General features: G+C 38.5%; 1 long non-coding RNA gene across 1 annotated transcript; it reads right to left on the reverse strand.

The window, feature by feature from the left end:
* Positions 1–10,342: 10,342 nt before the first annotated feature.
* On the reverse strand, positions 10,343–13,906 carry Gm35326. Its single transcript, XR_381821.2, has 3 exons — positions 13,650–13,906; positions 12,675–12,800; positions 10,343–10,932 (listed from the first exon to the last, which is right to left on the reverse strand). It is a non-coding gene; the product is annotated as a predicted gene, 35326 (long non-coding RNA).
* Positions 13,907–14,344: the final 438 nt, after the last annotated feature.

Raw genomic sequence — 14,344 nt, forward strand, 5'->3', positions numbered from 1 at the left:
CAGGTAGGTGGCTTAGTGGATAGAACACTTTCTGTGTAGACATGAGGACCAAAATTGTGATCACAAGAACACACGTAAAAGGCATGCAGACATAACAACTGTCTACTATTCCAGCACTCAAAAGACAAAAACAGCATTCCTAGGGGATGTTGACTCGCTCAATTCGTGGGAACTGGTGAGTCCTGGGTTTAGCCAGATATGCTGGACAATAAATCAAGTGGAAAGCCATCAAGAAAGACACTCAATATCAACTCTGAGCCTCAATATATACATCCACCCACAAGAACACAGATCCAAATGAGCACCCACACATGTGTCCCATACTGGTAGCAATAAAGTATAAGCAGAAGGGCAGGATGTCTGAATATTCATTGTATCATTACTGTGTCCACCAGAGTAAGAAAGACTCACCTAATTTGAATATATCCTAATTCTTTTTCCCACTCTCTTTTGCTTCTCTCCCCCTTTCCTGTCTAATCTACTCATAAATCATCATATGCTACATCTAGAAATCTATTTACCAAAACTGGAACACAAATCCAACTGAAGAAAGACAAGGCCCAGAGAAAGTCGTCTGACCCACATCCACAGCCATTCATCTTACAGAGCAGGCTCAGGAGATCCAACCTGCCTCTGCCTCCCAGTATTTCCCTTATTCTTTTCATGTTCTATTAGAACACATGGCCTTAAAGAACGAAACAGCAAAGCAGGTTGTGTGGGAATTATTTGAATCCTAAATCCTCAGACTTCGCCTGGAATGTGTACATATTCTGACATCTATCCCAAGCCTTCGACAACTGTATTATTTGATAATGGAACTCACTCAAGTTCAGCCTGACAGCCCTCATGCACCATAAAAGTTTTAGGACCAAACAAAGATCTATTTATGATACCGATTCTGCTCTTATTTTTTTGAAAGAGTCTCAATCGTGGTCGAAATAAATACAGTTTTCTGATTAAATTTCTGTAAACCAGAATAGGCAAATAGCCAAAATATTCTTTTCATGGGTATATTGGGTTGCTGAATGTTTATAAGGTGGTATAGCTATAATAACTGTATGGACTAAAGCTCTTGCCTAGATTTATGAAGAAGTTTGGAGCTGATGTGATCTCCAGCCTTGTAGAATGAGTAGCTCCTGAGTTCTGAACCACTCTAGCCCCAAGCCAGCTATTGTTGGACTACTCAGCCACTATCACTCTTGTGTAACCCATTCTAACAGTTCCCTCATTGCTCCTCCAGAATAATCCTAGCTAATACAATTAGTTATCAAACACCCAATTGCAGGGGATATTCACATCTAAAATAGAATGGAGGAGGCTGGGCCTAACCTGCCTCTGTTCCCACCAACTTTATCCACACACTCCAGGACTTAGCCACAAGCATTTCCTTCAAGGGAAGAGGTCATGTGACCTTTTAGAATATCCTTAGTTCCCTCTATGACCTCTAGTGCCCATGTGATCCACTTCAAAAGTTAAATATTACTAGAATAAGTAGTCATCTTAAACTCAAATATGATCTTCAGGCACTGATTCCTAATACCAAACACTTCCATAGAATTTTTTTTTTTTTTTGAAGAGGAGAATGGATAGAAAGGATGAAAGGAGAACCTGAAGGGGCTGGAAATGTTTGTGAATTATTAAAAGTTTAGCAATACAGGCAACTCATTCTGTGTTCCCTGAAGTATGACAGGCATTTGGGACCCCATATCTGAATAACTTGTCACTGAATTACCATGCAAGTGATCACTGGGCAGATAGTCCTTCAGAGTCAGCATCTCAAGGCTCCTGCATAAGCCACATCTTCACTGCATGCCAGACACAAACTAACATAGAAAGGATTTATTTGGGCTTGTGGTTTTAGAGGCTTGATTCCATCAGAGCATGGGAAGCTTGGCGTGGCCAAGATTTCAGTTCAAAGTGGTGAAAGCAGGTGGCACAGGCTCTTCATATTTCATATGGTGGACCAAGAATCAAAGAGTAAGGCCTGAACAGAGGCAGTGCAGAGGCTAGTGGGCAGCGCAGGGGGGTGGGGTTTGGGGGAGAGACAGGCTACAACCTTCCAGTGCTTGACCTTAATGACCTACTTTAAACAAATTCCAACTTCCAACATAATGTGCCAGCTGGAGAAGTTTCCAAACCATGAGCCTGAGGAGGAAAGTACAGAGTCAAACCACAATGCACTGGTAGGTAATTGACCTAATTCCAGTGAAAATATACTTTATTCTCCTCCTCCTCTTCCTCTTCCTCCTCTTCCTCCTCCTCCTCTTCCTCCTCCTCCCCCTTCCTCCTCCTCCCCTTCTTCCTCTTCCTCCTTGTCTTTCTCATCCTCTTCCTCCTCCTCTTCTTCTTCTTTTTTATTTTTTTTACTAATCATTTTATTTGTTTACATTTCAAATGCTACTCCCCTTCTCAGTCTCCTGTCCATGGATCCCTACCACATGCCCCTCCAATTTGCCTCTAAGAGGGTGGTCCTCCACCTACCCACCCACTCTTGCCTCTCCCCTCTAGCATCCCCTTTCTCTGAAGCATCCAGCCTCCACAGGACAAAGTGCATCCCCTCCCACTGATGTAAGATAAGGCAGTCCTCTGCTACATATGGAGACATATAGAAGTTATTCACCCCCTGATGGCCAGGAAACAAAGAGAGACAGAAAGAGCTGGAGGCCCAATATTCCTTTCAGGGACATGTCCTCAAAGGTCCTGAGAATGTCACAGGATAGTCAAACACTTTAACATATGGAACTTTGGGGGACATTTGAAATCCAATTAATAGCATCCTTTAAGGAGGATGCAGACTTAGATACATGGGTTAAAGATACTTTTCAATATTCTTAGTATTTTAAAGCACCTATATTCTCTCATACTCTCTGATTTTTTTTCTCTCCTTCTCTTCTTTCTCACTACTTCCTTACACACACACACACACACACACACACACACACACATATATATATATATATATGTATATATATATATATATATACACACATATATATATACCAAAAATTAATTTAAATTAAAATTAATAGAGGGGCAGAATATACGTATGAGAGAGAAAACTATAATTTTTTTAAAACTATGAATAATTTCTTGCTTGTATGAGATTAATCTTCTAATCTTCTAAAATAAAAAACTGAGAAATAATTATTTTTAAAAAAAGGAAGAAGAAAAAAAAAAAACAAGAAAAAGAAACTAGAGTCTGTGGACAGGCTCAGCCATTGTCCCACTGCCAGTGCTACTCAGTCAAATGAAAAGACTCAATGAGACAATCTCACCAACAGGTTTCTAATCCGCCAAGCTGCTTCCCTAAGGAAATATGAGAGCGCTCTCCATGAAGCAAAGAAGCAAGCCAGGGTGAATTATTGTAAATCGCTCTCCCAGGTTGGGAGAAGCAAAGAGAAGACTTGGGCAAAGCTGTCAGCACTCCAAATAAATACAATTGTTCAGTTGTATTTGAGAGAAAGGGGAATTGAGAACTGTATGCAAGGACAATCAAAAAAGGCAGCTAGAAAAGGGACATATAAATGACATATAAATGACATATAAATGACACATAAATGACATATAGATGACATATAAATGACATATAAATGACATATAAATGACAATAAAGAAGGCGCGCTTGGGAAGACTTACCCCAGGAAAGAAAAATATTTTTACAAAAAGCGTTTTATGTTCTCAAAGGAGTTAAAGCAATATATACCCTGTAATTCAGATAAAGGGAAAACAATAACAAAATAGTGTTCAGTTGAGAGACAGAATTGCAACTGAAAAAACTGGAATGAGCCTGACAGTAAAAAAAGATCATAAACACAAACACACACACACATTCACATATACATACACATTACTATATATAAACACTCATGCCTCTCATGCACATTCAAAAACACATATATATACGTTCACATATAGACATGCTCATGCACACACACACATACACACATTAGCACACACATACATATTCATTCACGTATACAGAGAGCACACACACATATATGTACACTCACTCACACACCCATCCACACAATGGAGACATTCCAAGCATTCTAAAGATCTTTTTTAAAAAAAAGTCACAGTTGAGACTCAGAGTACAGACACTTAGCACTTTCTAAGTCATAAGAGGCTACAGACCACTCTATCCTGGAAGAAGAAGAACCATATTACTGTCTTGCATAGATGCTCTCTCCCAGTAACCAGACCTGCTGTTGACGTGATTGAGACTCTCAGCCTCCAAGAATGTGAGAATAAATTTCCTTAATTTATGAATCACTCAGCCTTGGGTATTCTGTTGTATCAGCATGAGCAGAAAAAGACAGTCCTTGAACAGGAGAATTATAGGAATGCAGCCTTATAAGACCAGAGGAGGAGGATTGCTTCCCTTCTTGAACAGAACACTGAACTTCAAAATACCCTCACAGCTCTTCAATTGCAGATGCAAAATAACAGTGGTGCAAGACTAAAATTTTTTTTTAAATTATCAAACTTTTTAATTTTATGTCGGGCCCCAGCACAAACACACACACTCACACACACATACACACACACACACTCACACACACATACATACACACACTCACACACACATACACACACACACACACACACACACACACACTCACACACTCACACACACATACATACACACACACACTCACACACACACACACACACACACTTGTACATGTATGTTTCATGGCACATGTAGAGGTCAGAGAGTAACATATAGGAGTTGACTCCCTCTTTCCCATGTGTGTGTTCCAGGGAATGAACTAAGATCATTATAGATTAGCAGCAAATGTATTAATGCCCTGAACATCTCACCAGCTCAAGTCAATTAAACTCTAGTATACTGACGATGCATAATCCAAGGATATTCCTTTCTTATTTTATATTGTTTATGACAGCAGAAATTCCCGGGTATGCAGAGATGAAGGAAACAAAATGAATATATATCCTTCTTAGGTATATCATGAACTATCAAAAGAAGTAAATCATAAATAGGTGAATTCCCTATAAAAGAAAAGGCAGTATTGGGGTAGTAAATGTAGTCTACATAGCTTTTTGGACTCTATAAAAAAAAGAACATAACTATTTTAATTCTTGAATAAAGAAACATTTTATTATAGTCTTATATTTAATATTATGTTGTAGTTTATTATAACATTTTGTTTTATTGTAGTATTTATTATAGTAGTATAGTTTTATTATACCTCATTTTAGGAATTTATTATTTTAATTATAATGAACCATAATAAAAACTCTTGAGGCTACCAATAAAATCAAAAATTGGAAAGGGACAGTAGATACACTGTGAATCACTAAAAGTGAACTAATTTCAACATTTTTTTGTGGGAGACACTAGTAACCACTAATAATTTCAATATCTGAAAAATATGGCTAAAGCATTTTAGCTAAAGAGTCAAATCAAATTTATGAAGGATAAAAAATGCACTCTATGTTCTAAATACCAAAAGGAAAACAAAAAGACTTAAAAAATACAGTCTATCAATGTATGGGAAAAGCAACCAGTGTAATATCACCCAGGAAGTTCGCATAACTATTGGTAGGCTTTCCTGGTGAGATTAGGAAGAAGGCAGGGTAGGAAAACAAGCTGTTTGCATAGTGTTTAAATATGTTTGAGATAATAAAGAAAGAAATAGTTATATATTAGTTTTCAATAAAGAATTAACTGTAAAAGGAATAAGAAATTGGTGAAAGAATCCTATCAGGTACAAGAGAATAATACTGTGAGGAATACCGCAATCTACTTAGGTAGGAAAACTGATTATATGTAGATAAATTCAAATCAATAAAAAAATGTAATAGGAATGGTACCAATGAAATTGAATTCAACATATGAAGCCTTAACTGATACAAAGAAAATGATAGTTGAAAAGAACAAATAAAAAATGAAAGACACATACACACACACAAATTTAGAACAAACTTGGCAGAAATTAAAATACAATACATAATCTCTATAATTAAGACATGTGCTCCTGATACACAAGTTGACAAATAAGTCAGAATAATAAAACACACATCTAGACATCACCACAAACACCTGTAAACATTTACTCTAAGGTGACAACGTCCCTAATTAGTGGGGCAGGATATCCTTTAAAACAAATGGATCATGATAACTGTGTATTTACTTAGAAAAAGACACATGCTTCACACCACGCACAAGAATAAAGTCCAAAGAGAAAGAGGAGAGGCAAGAAGAGGAGAGGGGAAGAAGAAAGGAATTGGCCTTAAATAGCATGAGTGAATTCCCACTTAAGATCCATAGAGAAGAGAGTTTCCGATGAACACTTGATGTTCAAAAGCAGTTAAAGATTAATAGATAAAATTGCATAGAATTTAATTTAAATTAAATAAATGCTTTTGCATGTTGGAAAAAAATCAAAGTACTTCTTTAAAGAGAAGCCATATACATAAAGAACCCAGATGCCCCTCAACAGAGGAATGGATACAGAAAATGTGGTACATTTACACAATGGAATACTACTCAGCTATTTAAAAAAATGAATTTATGAAATTCCTAGGCAAATGGATGGACCTGGAGGGTATCATCCTGAGTGAAGTAACCCAATCACAAAGGAACTCGCACAATATGTACTCACTGATAAGTGGATAATAGCCCAGAAACTTAGGATACTCAAGATATAAGATACAACTTGCCAAACGCATGAAATTCAAGAAGAACGAAGACCAAAGTGTGGACCCTTTCTTAGAAATGGGAACAAAACACCCATAGAAGGAGTTACAGAGACAAAATTTGGAGCTGTGACGAAAGGATGGACCATCTAGTGACTGCCATATGCAGGGATCCAACCCATAATCAGCTTCCAAATGCTGACACCATTGCATACACTAGCAAGATTTCGCTGAAAGGACCCAGTTATAGCTCTCTCTTGTGAGACTATGCCGGGGCCTAGCAAACACAGAAGTGGATGATCACAGTCAGCTATTGGATGGGTCACACAGCCCCTAATGGAGGAGCTAGAGAAATTACCCAAGGAGCTAAAGGGAACTGCAACCCTATAGGTGGAACAACAATATGAACTAACCAGTACCCGGGAGCTCTTGTCTTTAGCTGCATATGTATCAAAAGATGGCCTAGTGGGCCATCACTGCAAAGAGGGGCCCATTGGACTTGCAAACTTTATATGCCCCAGTATAGGGGAACGCCAGGGCCAAAAAGGGGGAGTGGGTGGGTAGGGGATTGGGGAGGTGGGTATGGGGGACCTTTGGGATAGCATTGAAAATGTAAATGAGGAAAATACCTAATTAAAAAAAATTAAAAAAAGACTTTCTACTTTCATGATATGCATATATGTACATTGATTTTTGTTCATATATGTATATAACTTTTTTAGATCTAAATTCTGCATATTATATAAAACAGAAAACATTGAATTTTTTTTTAGTCTGGCTTAATACACTTTGCATGTCAATCTCATGATCTACCCATTTACCCTCAAGTTGCATAATTCCCTGCTTCCTCATCCTACTCTGTATAAACATCGTAGTTTCTTCATTCACCTGTTCATGAGCAGCCTGGATGATCCTATGACTTGGCTATTGGGACCAGAGCTATAAGTAAATATGGATGTGTGGGTATCTCTTCCTTGACTCCTGTAGGTATATTCGTAGGACTGGCACAACTATTCTATGCTACTTCTATTTTGCAATTTCTAAGAGTCCTTCATACTGATTTCTATAGGGATTAGACTTGTTCATATTTACATCAATAGTATATAAGACTTATTTTTCCTGCACATTCTCACTAGCATTTGATGTGTTTCTGAGCTGGTAGTTATTCTAATTACAGGAAGATGAATCTTGGTGTAGCTACGATTTGCATTTTGCTGATGAACAAAGATGCCAAACATTTTTGTGTATATATTGGCCACTTGCACTTTTGAGAATTGTCTCTTTAATCTGTTAGTCAGTTATTGATTATATTACTTGTGAGTGTGGTATTTAATTCTTTTATCAGCTCATGCTGATAGAAGAAAGGGAAACTCGTATGCCGTTTGCCATATGCTCTCCCTGTATCTGCCAAGTGCCCAGAGTTAATGGCACCTAGGAGCAATGGGCACAACTATATTTTACTTTGAAAATAAAGAGAGCCAGAACTTCTGAGGAGATTGGTTGACAACAGTTCTGTGACAAGGAAATTAAACTTAGCCTAGAAAGTCCTGTGATTCTGGGAATTAAGGGGATGTTCAACTACTGATAGAGAGAACACACTGAAAAGGCATACAGCCAGCTAGAAAGCCTCAATGCCCAAATCTGGAAGAATGTGAGCATCAAAATAGATCATGAGAGCAATAACCATAGTGCAATGAATTCTAAAATAAACACCAGTGAGTCTACTGTTACATTAAGTAGATATATATGTAAATAAATGGGGGTATATGGTGGCTTTTTCTTATTATAAGACCCAATTAACAAGGAAATACATATGGAAACAGTGAGGCTCAACCAACCAAACAGCACAGTAACAATGTTAGACCTGGTCCACAAAATGACAATAAGGTAAGTGGGTGAAAGTATGAAATATTTCTTTATAATCAGATATGTTACTAATTAATTTCAAAGAGAAAAACAGTAACTTAATGGGGGAAACCCTTGCTGAGACTTTGAAAGTCAGTGTATCAGAATTAACATGAGCAGTGAGAAGACACATCAAAGGCATCTAAAGATATCATACATGAAGATGGTCACATCACCAGTGTACTTGTTGCCCAAATACATAGTGTTAATTATCTCAATGAAACAGTTGGACAAGTGCAAATCAAAGAAAACTGGCACATGCTTTTTGAAATCTGAGAGGTTGTGGAAGATGTGGTGATTTGAATATGCCTGGCCCAGGAGGTGGCACTATTAAGTGTTTCACTCTGGGGGTGGTCAATGAGACCCTCCTAGAACCATGTAGACCCAGTCTTCTATCAGCCTTCAGATGAAGATGTAGAACACGCAGTTCCTCCTGCACCATGCTTGCCTTGGTGCAACCATACTTCTGCCTTGATAATAATGGACCAAACTTCAGAACCGGTAAGCCAACCCCAATTAAATATTGTCCTTATAAGAGTTGGCTTCGTCATGGTATCTCTTCACAGAAAAGCAAACCCTAACTAAATCAGAAGTTGATATCAGGAATGGGGGTTATGCTTGGGCTCAACAACATGGACTTCCATTCACCAAGGCTGACCTGGCTACAGCTGCTGCTGAATGTCAGATCTGCCAACAGCAGAGACCAACACTGAGCCCCAGATATGGTGCCATTCCTCGAGGTGACCAGCCAGCAATCTGATGACAAGTTGACTACATTGGAACACTTCTTCTGTAGTAAAAACAACATTTTGTCCTTAATGGAGTAGATACTTACTCTGGTTATGGATTTGTCTTTTCTGCATATAATGCCAAAACCACCACAGAAGATAAGATCTAACATCCTAATTCCTGCACTTAGGAGGTAGAGGCAGGAATATTAGTAGATCAACTACAAAGGCATGCAATCTCTGTCTGTCATATGAAACCCAATTTCAAACAAAACAAAATGAAGAATTGTTGACATTTGGCAAGAATGACCTACAACTAAGTGAAATGTGAGGTCTTTGAGCACATTTCAGAACTTGTGATAGCAAAGAGTCGACAGATTAGTCTACAGAGCTCTAGCAATGCCAGTTCCCTGACACCTGGGCACTGCCTATGTAACCAGTGAATATTGCAGATGGCGTGTGACAAATGTGTAAGAATTCTCTGCATTATTTTTTTTGTGAGTTTTCTATAAGCCTTCCAAAACAGTACAAATAATATTTTAAAACTTCTATCATAGAATAGAAGAGGATAAAAGTTACACACACACACACACACACACACACACACACACACACACACACACACACACACACACATACACACACCACTGCCAAGAAATACAAAGAAACCTTAAAAGGCCAGGGTCTGTTTACAAAGCTGCAATAGGCATTGTGATGGTGTAACCAATATGCCCAGGATAGAGGTTACAAGAAACAAAATTACTTAAATGTAGAGGTGTATATTTTCTTTACACTTGCTTAAAAATGAACAACTTAATGCTGATAAGAAGTACACTCTTGTTTTACCATTTACACCCATGAAACTTTGATTTTTCTATCATATTTTCTCTATTCCTAGAGGATGATATATTCTTTTATAAAATCTCATACATCCATGGGTTGATATGATGCAAAATATAGCACATTGATCCCAAACTATTGATGACAAATCTAATCCTCATGAGTTACTATGAGTAAACTTTCCTTCCTAGAATTAAGTGGTGGTGAAGTATTTCTGGTGAATCAGTATTGCTATTCAGATTGGCCTGGTTGCATGGATTCCAAAGTGTTTGCTTCTAATATTTTAACATTAAAAAAAATCAAGAGCAGGAAAAGAAACAAATTTCACAGTGTACACTACTGAAGTTGGATGTTAATGTTTTATCAAACGTGTTCATTAATCCATTTGTTTCTATTGAGTCATCAATTCATTTTACTGTTTGGTGCACTTCAGAATAAACAGTTGACCTCCATACACTTTGCCCATGACTTCAGCAACCATCTTATTAACCCGTGAGTCTTAACTTAATCACTGTATTTTTCCAGCTCTATTGAAATCAATATACTTAGCAGTTATTAGATTCTGTCTTCATCTCCATTTGACCTTGAGTGTCAAAGTAGTTTGATCTTCAAAAATTGGCCGTAAGGAAGAATCCCAGAAATCAGAGGAGGTCCTTGAACTGGTCCCAAGCTGTAGTGCCAGACACACTCTTGGCTTTGAGCTCTTTCCATACACTCTGCTCCTCAAACTATTCCAAGCAGGTAGACAACAGTATAGTTCTTTTCTCAGGCAGTGTTGAGCACATAGCAGTGTCGCCTATCAATATAAAATTTGGTATTTTAGTGAGAACATCTATTTTATCTGACTCTATTTGAAGATAGATATAGATAGACATAGATAGATACAGATGATATGTAGACATAGAAACATAAAGATAGATAGATAGATAGATAGATAGATAGATAGATAGATAGATAGATAGATAGATGGATGGATATGTAGATATAGAGATATATGATTCTTCCTAGGGAAGAACTGTATAAAATAATTTCACAGACAAAGTCTTTCCTTTATGACTGCCTGGATATGAGCTGAACAAGGACAACAATAGTCATTGTGGTTGGGGCAGAGACCACAAGGTCTCCACCTTATATAGTGACTTCCAGTAACTAAGGAAAGCTGAAAGCAAGCAGGAGAAAGAGTCTGCCCCAGGAAAGAGCAAAGCAACTGGTTATCCAATACCAACAAGTTACATTATACAAACTGAGCAGGGTGAACTCATGTATGTATTCAGAAATGTGCATGTGTGCGTGTGCATGTGCGTGTGTGTGTGTGTGTGTGTGTGTGTGTGTGTGTGTGTGTGTGTGTGTGTGAAAAAACAATTAGAAAAAAGATAGGCCATGATTTTTTAAGAGGAAGGAGAGGTATATGAGAAAGTTTGCAAGGAGGAAAGAAAATAGGGAAATGATGTAATTAAAATCTCCAAAAATAAAAATTCATTTATAAAAGTAGGTATCTGACAAATTTTAAAAAAATCTAAAATGATTTAAGACATAAAGGAAACAAGTCAAGGTTTCTACAACTGTTGAGGACCTTGGGCTCGCTCTCTAGACTCTGCCCTCCCAGACTGACTTCCAGACAGACTGACTCCCAGACTCCTAGACTGCACTGTCTCTTGCCTGCCACTTCCCACCATTGACTTAGGTTTAGCTTCCTTCACCCCAAACCCTCATTTGCTTCCCTACATTACACATTCACTATAGATCATTTTTGTTTATCTATCTATCCTGGTGATTAGTGAGAATCTGTGTCCATTAAGCTGACTTTGATGCATCATTAAATAGAAGACAAAGGAGAAGAGAGGTAACGAAATGTCAATAGTGGGTGATATTTATGGCATTCCCCCGGCATGGGAACCAACGATGGTTCTGGCTTTTAACCGGAGTCTCAACCCTATGACTCACTGTTTGGAAGACCTTGTGAGTTACAACCTCTAGCTTCCTGTCTTGGTAGAGAATGCCCACTGGAATTAATAGGTGCAGAAAGCATCTTGTGACCTGCTTCTGCCATACTGCCTCAGTCTCCCAAAGCATACAGCGCAGCACTCACAGCCACATCAGAGGCTCAGTAGGCCCTTATTTTCCTGGAACACTGAGTTGAGAGACAACACAGAATTCACCTCTATTTCAACCTTGACCTTCCTGAGTGAGCATCAATGTTTTGGAAACAGCAAGACCCTAAATTTTTAACTCATATATGCTTATGCAATAATGAAAATAGTTATTGAGCATAAATAAATAAATAAATATGCTCTCTAATTTGTTTCTTCTACCAGCCTCTCCTAGCATTCAGAATAGCACCTTTAAAAGGGTTCTTTAAGGCTTTAGCTTCTTACCTCAGTACTACTGTTAACCATATCTCCCTCTCCCTCCCCCTCCCCCTCTCCCTCTCCCTCTCCCCCTTTTTCTCACCTTCCCCCTCCGCTTTTCCCTCCCTATCTCCCTCTCCTCCTCTCACCTTTAGGAGACCATCATATGCCTGGGGTGGTTGGTTATTACCTTATCCCTAAAATGTTGGAATTGACTGTGGCTGTAGGAGGCAAGGTGGTGAACTTGAGTCTCCACAGACTAACAGTTCTCAGCTCTCTGCTGCCCTCTCGTGGGAACTTGGCACAGTGGTTGTTCCTAGAGGGAAGCACTCTGTCATTGTTGAGCTAGGTGGCAGGAACCATATGATATTGTTTTAAGTATACATACACCAAAAGAAGACACAAGAAATAATTTTCACCCCTTCTATTACTATTAAGTACATGGATAGAGTTTCATTTTATTAATAATAATAGCTTTCAGCATCCATTTAATGTAATATAACATATTTCAAATGCCTGGGATGTTCTCCCTCTTTTGCCTTTATTTCCACTTCCTGTTGATCTTTGTTTCTATTTCCTGTTAATCTAGGTTTTATATTTTATGCCTTTCTAACTCTTTCTAACTCCCTGCCTCCATTTTTCCCATTCACACACCAGTCTAAAATTCCTTAACTTGCTTTTCAGTGATATCGCACTATGTCTGCTAGACCCGCATCTCTCTATTCTGATTTGAATACAGAAGAGCACGGCGGGCATTGAGAGTCATGATTGTCTTTTATCTCCTCCAAGAAACGTCCAAAAGTTCTGCATTATTAAAGGAAATGAAAGGAATTAAAGAGAATATCATAGTGACCTATAGAAATGACAAGAGGTATTACGTTGATGGATGGGTACTGAAAAAAATAAAAAATTAAAAGATGGCCACTTTCAACTCTCGTCGAAGACAGGTCCTCTGTAATTCATTTTTTGTACCTAGATATCCAAGGGTGTTTACAGCTAATGAGCATGCTCCCCAGAGGTATATTCTAAGTCACTGTAACTATCACTAAATAAGTCAGTTTAGCTTAAGGAGGACCTTTGGTTATTCATCATAACCTGGTAAAAGCCTTCTTACTACCCTCCACCACCTGAGGCATGTTTTTATTTCTCTTCCAAACACTGGTACCTTGGTTTCATTTGGTTTGATGTGGTTTCTTTTTCCTCCCAACACATCACATTGGAGCTCTGCAGTCAACTTTTTCTTTCCTCTGTCTCCCCAGAAACAATAGTGTTGCCTCGGTGTAGATGGAGAGAAAGGCAATAAAGAGCGCGAAGTTCCTGGCTTTCCTGTGTAGGGAGGAGATGAAGCACAATGTGGATGCGGGACATCCAATGCTCACATCTTCAGGGCAAGTAGAGGGAGCTGGACCACTGCAGCTTCCCTGGCAGCAAGGCAATGAAAAGGGGGAGGGGGATCACCTTAAAAATATATAGCATGATTGTCAATGATAACAGCAGAAAAATCAGCCGTGCCCACTCACAACCCCAGACACACAGGAGATGTGGGCAATGTTAATAGTTTCTAGATCTGAACAAAGCACATCCTCTTGCTCCCAAAATTCCATGAGGACCTAGATAGGCCTTTTCTAGCCAGGGATCCGTCACAATGAACATCCCTCAAGCCCTCTTTCAATGATGTTTAAAACTTCAGATACAATGAAATAACCCGCCTAAATAAAATAACCTATCTCTGTAATAAACTCATAATCAATAACCAAGACTCTCATTCTCTGAAGGTGATCCTCCTAGGTTGTAAACTCTGAAGCAGAACCTGAACCTAATGGAGAGATTGGAAGGAAGGGAGTAGAGAAACAAGATTAG

Source organism: Mus musculus, chromosome 12 (genome assembly GCF_000001635.26).
Source record: "Mus musculus strain C57BL/6J chromosome 12, GRCm38.p6 C57BL/6J".
NCBI classification, from domain to species: Eukaryota; Metazoa; Chordata; class Mammalia; order Rodentia; family Muridae; genus Mus; species Mus musculus.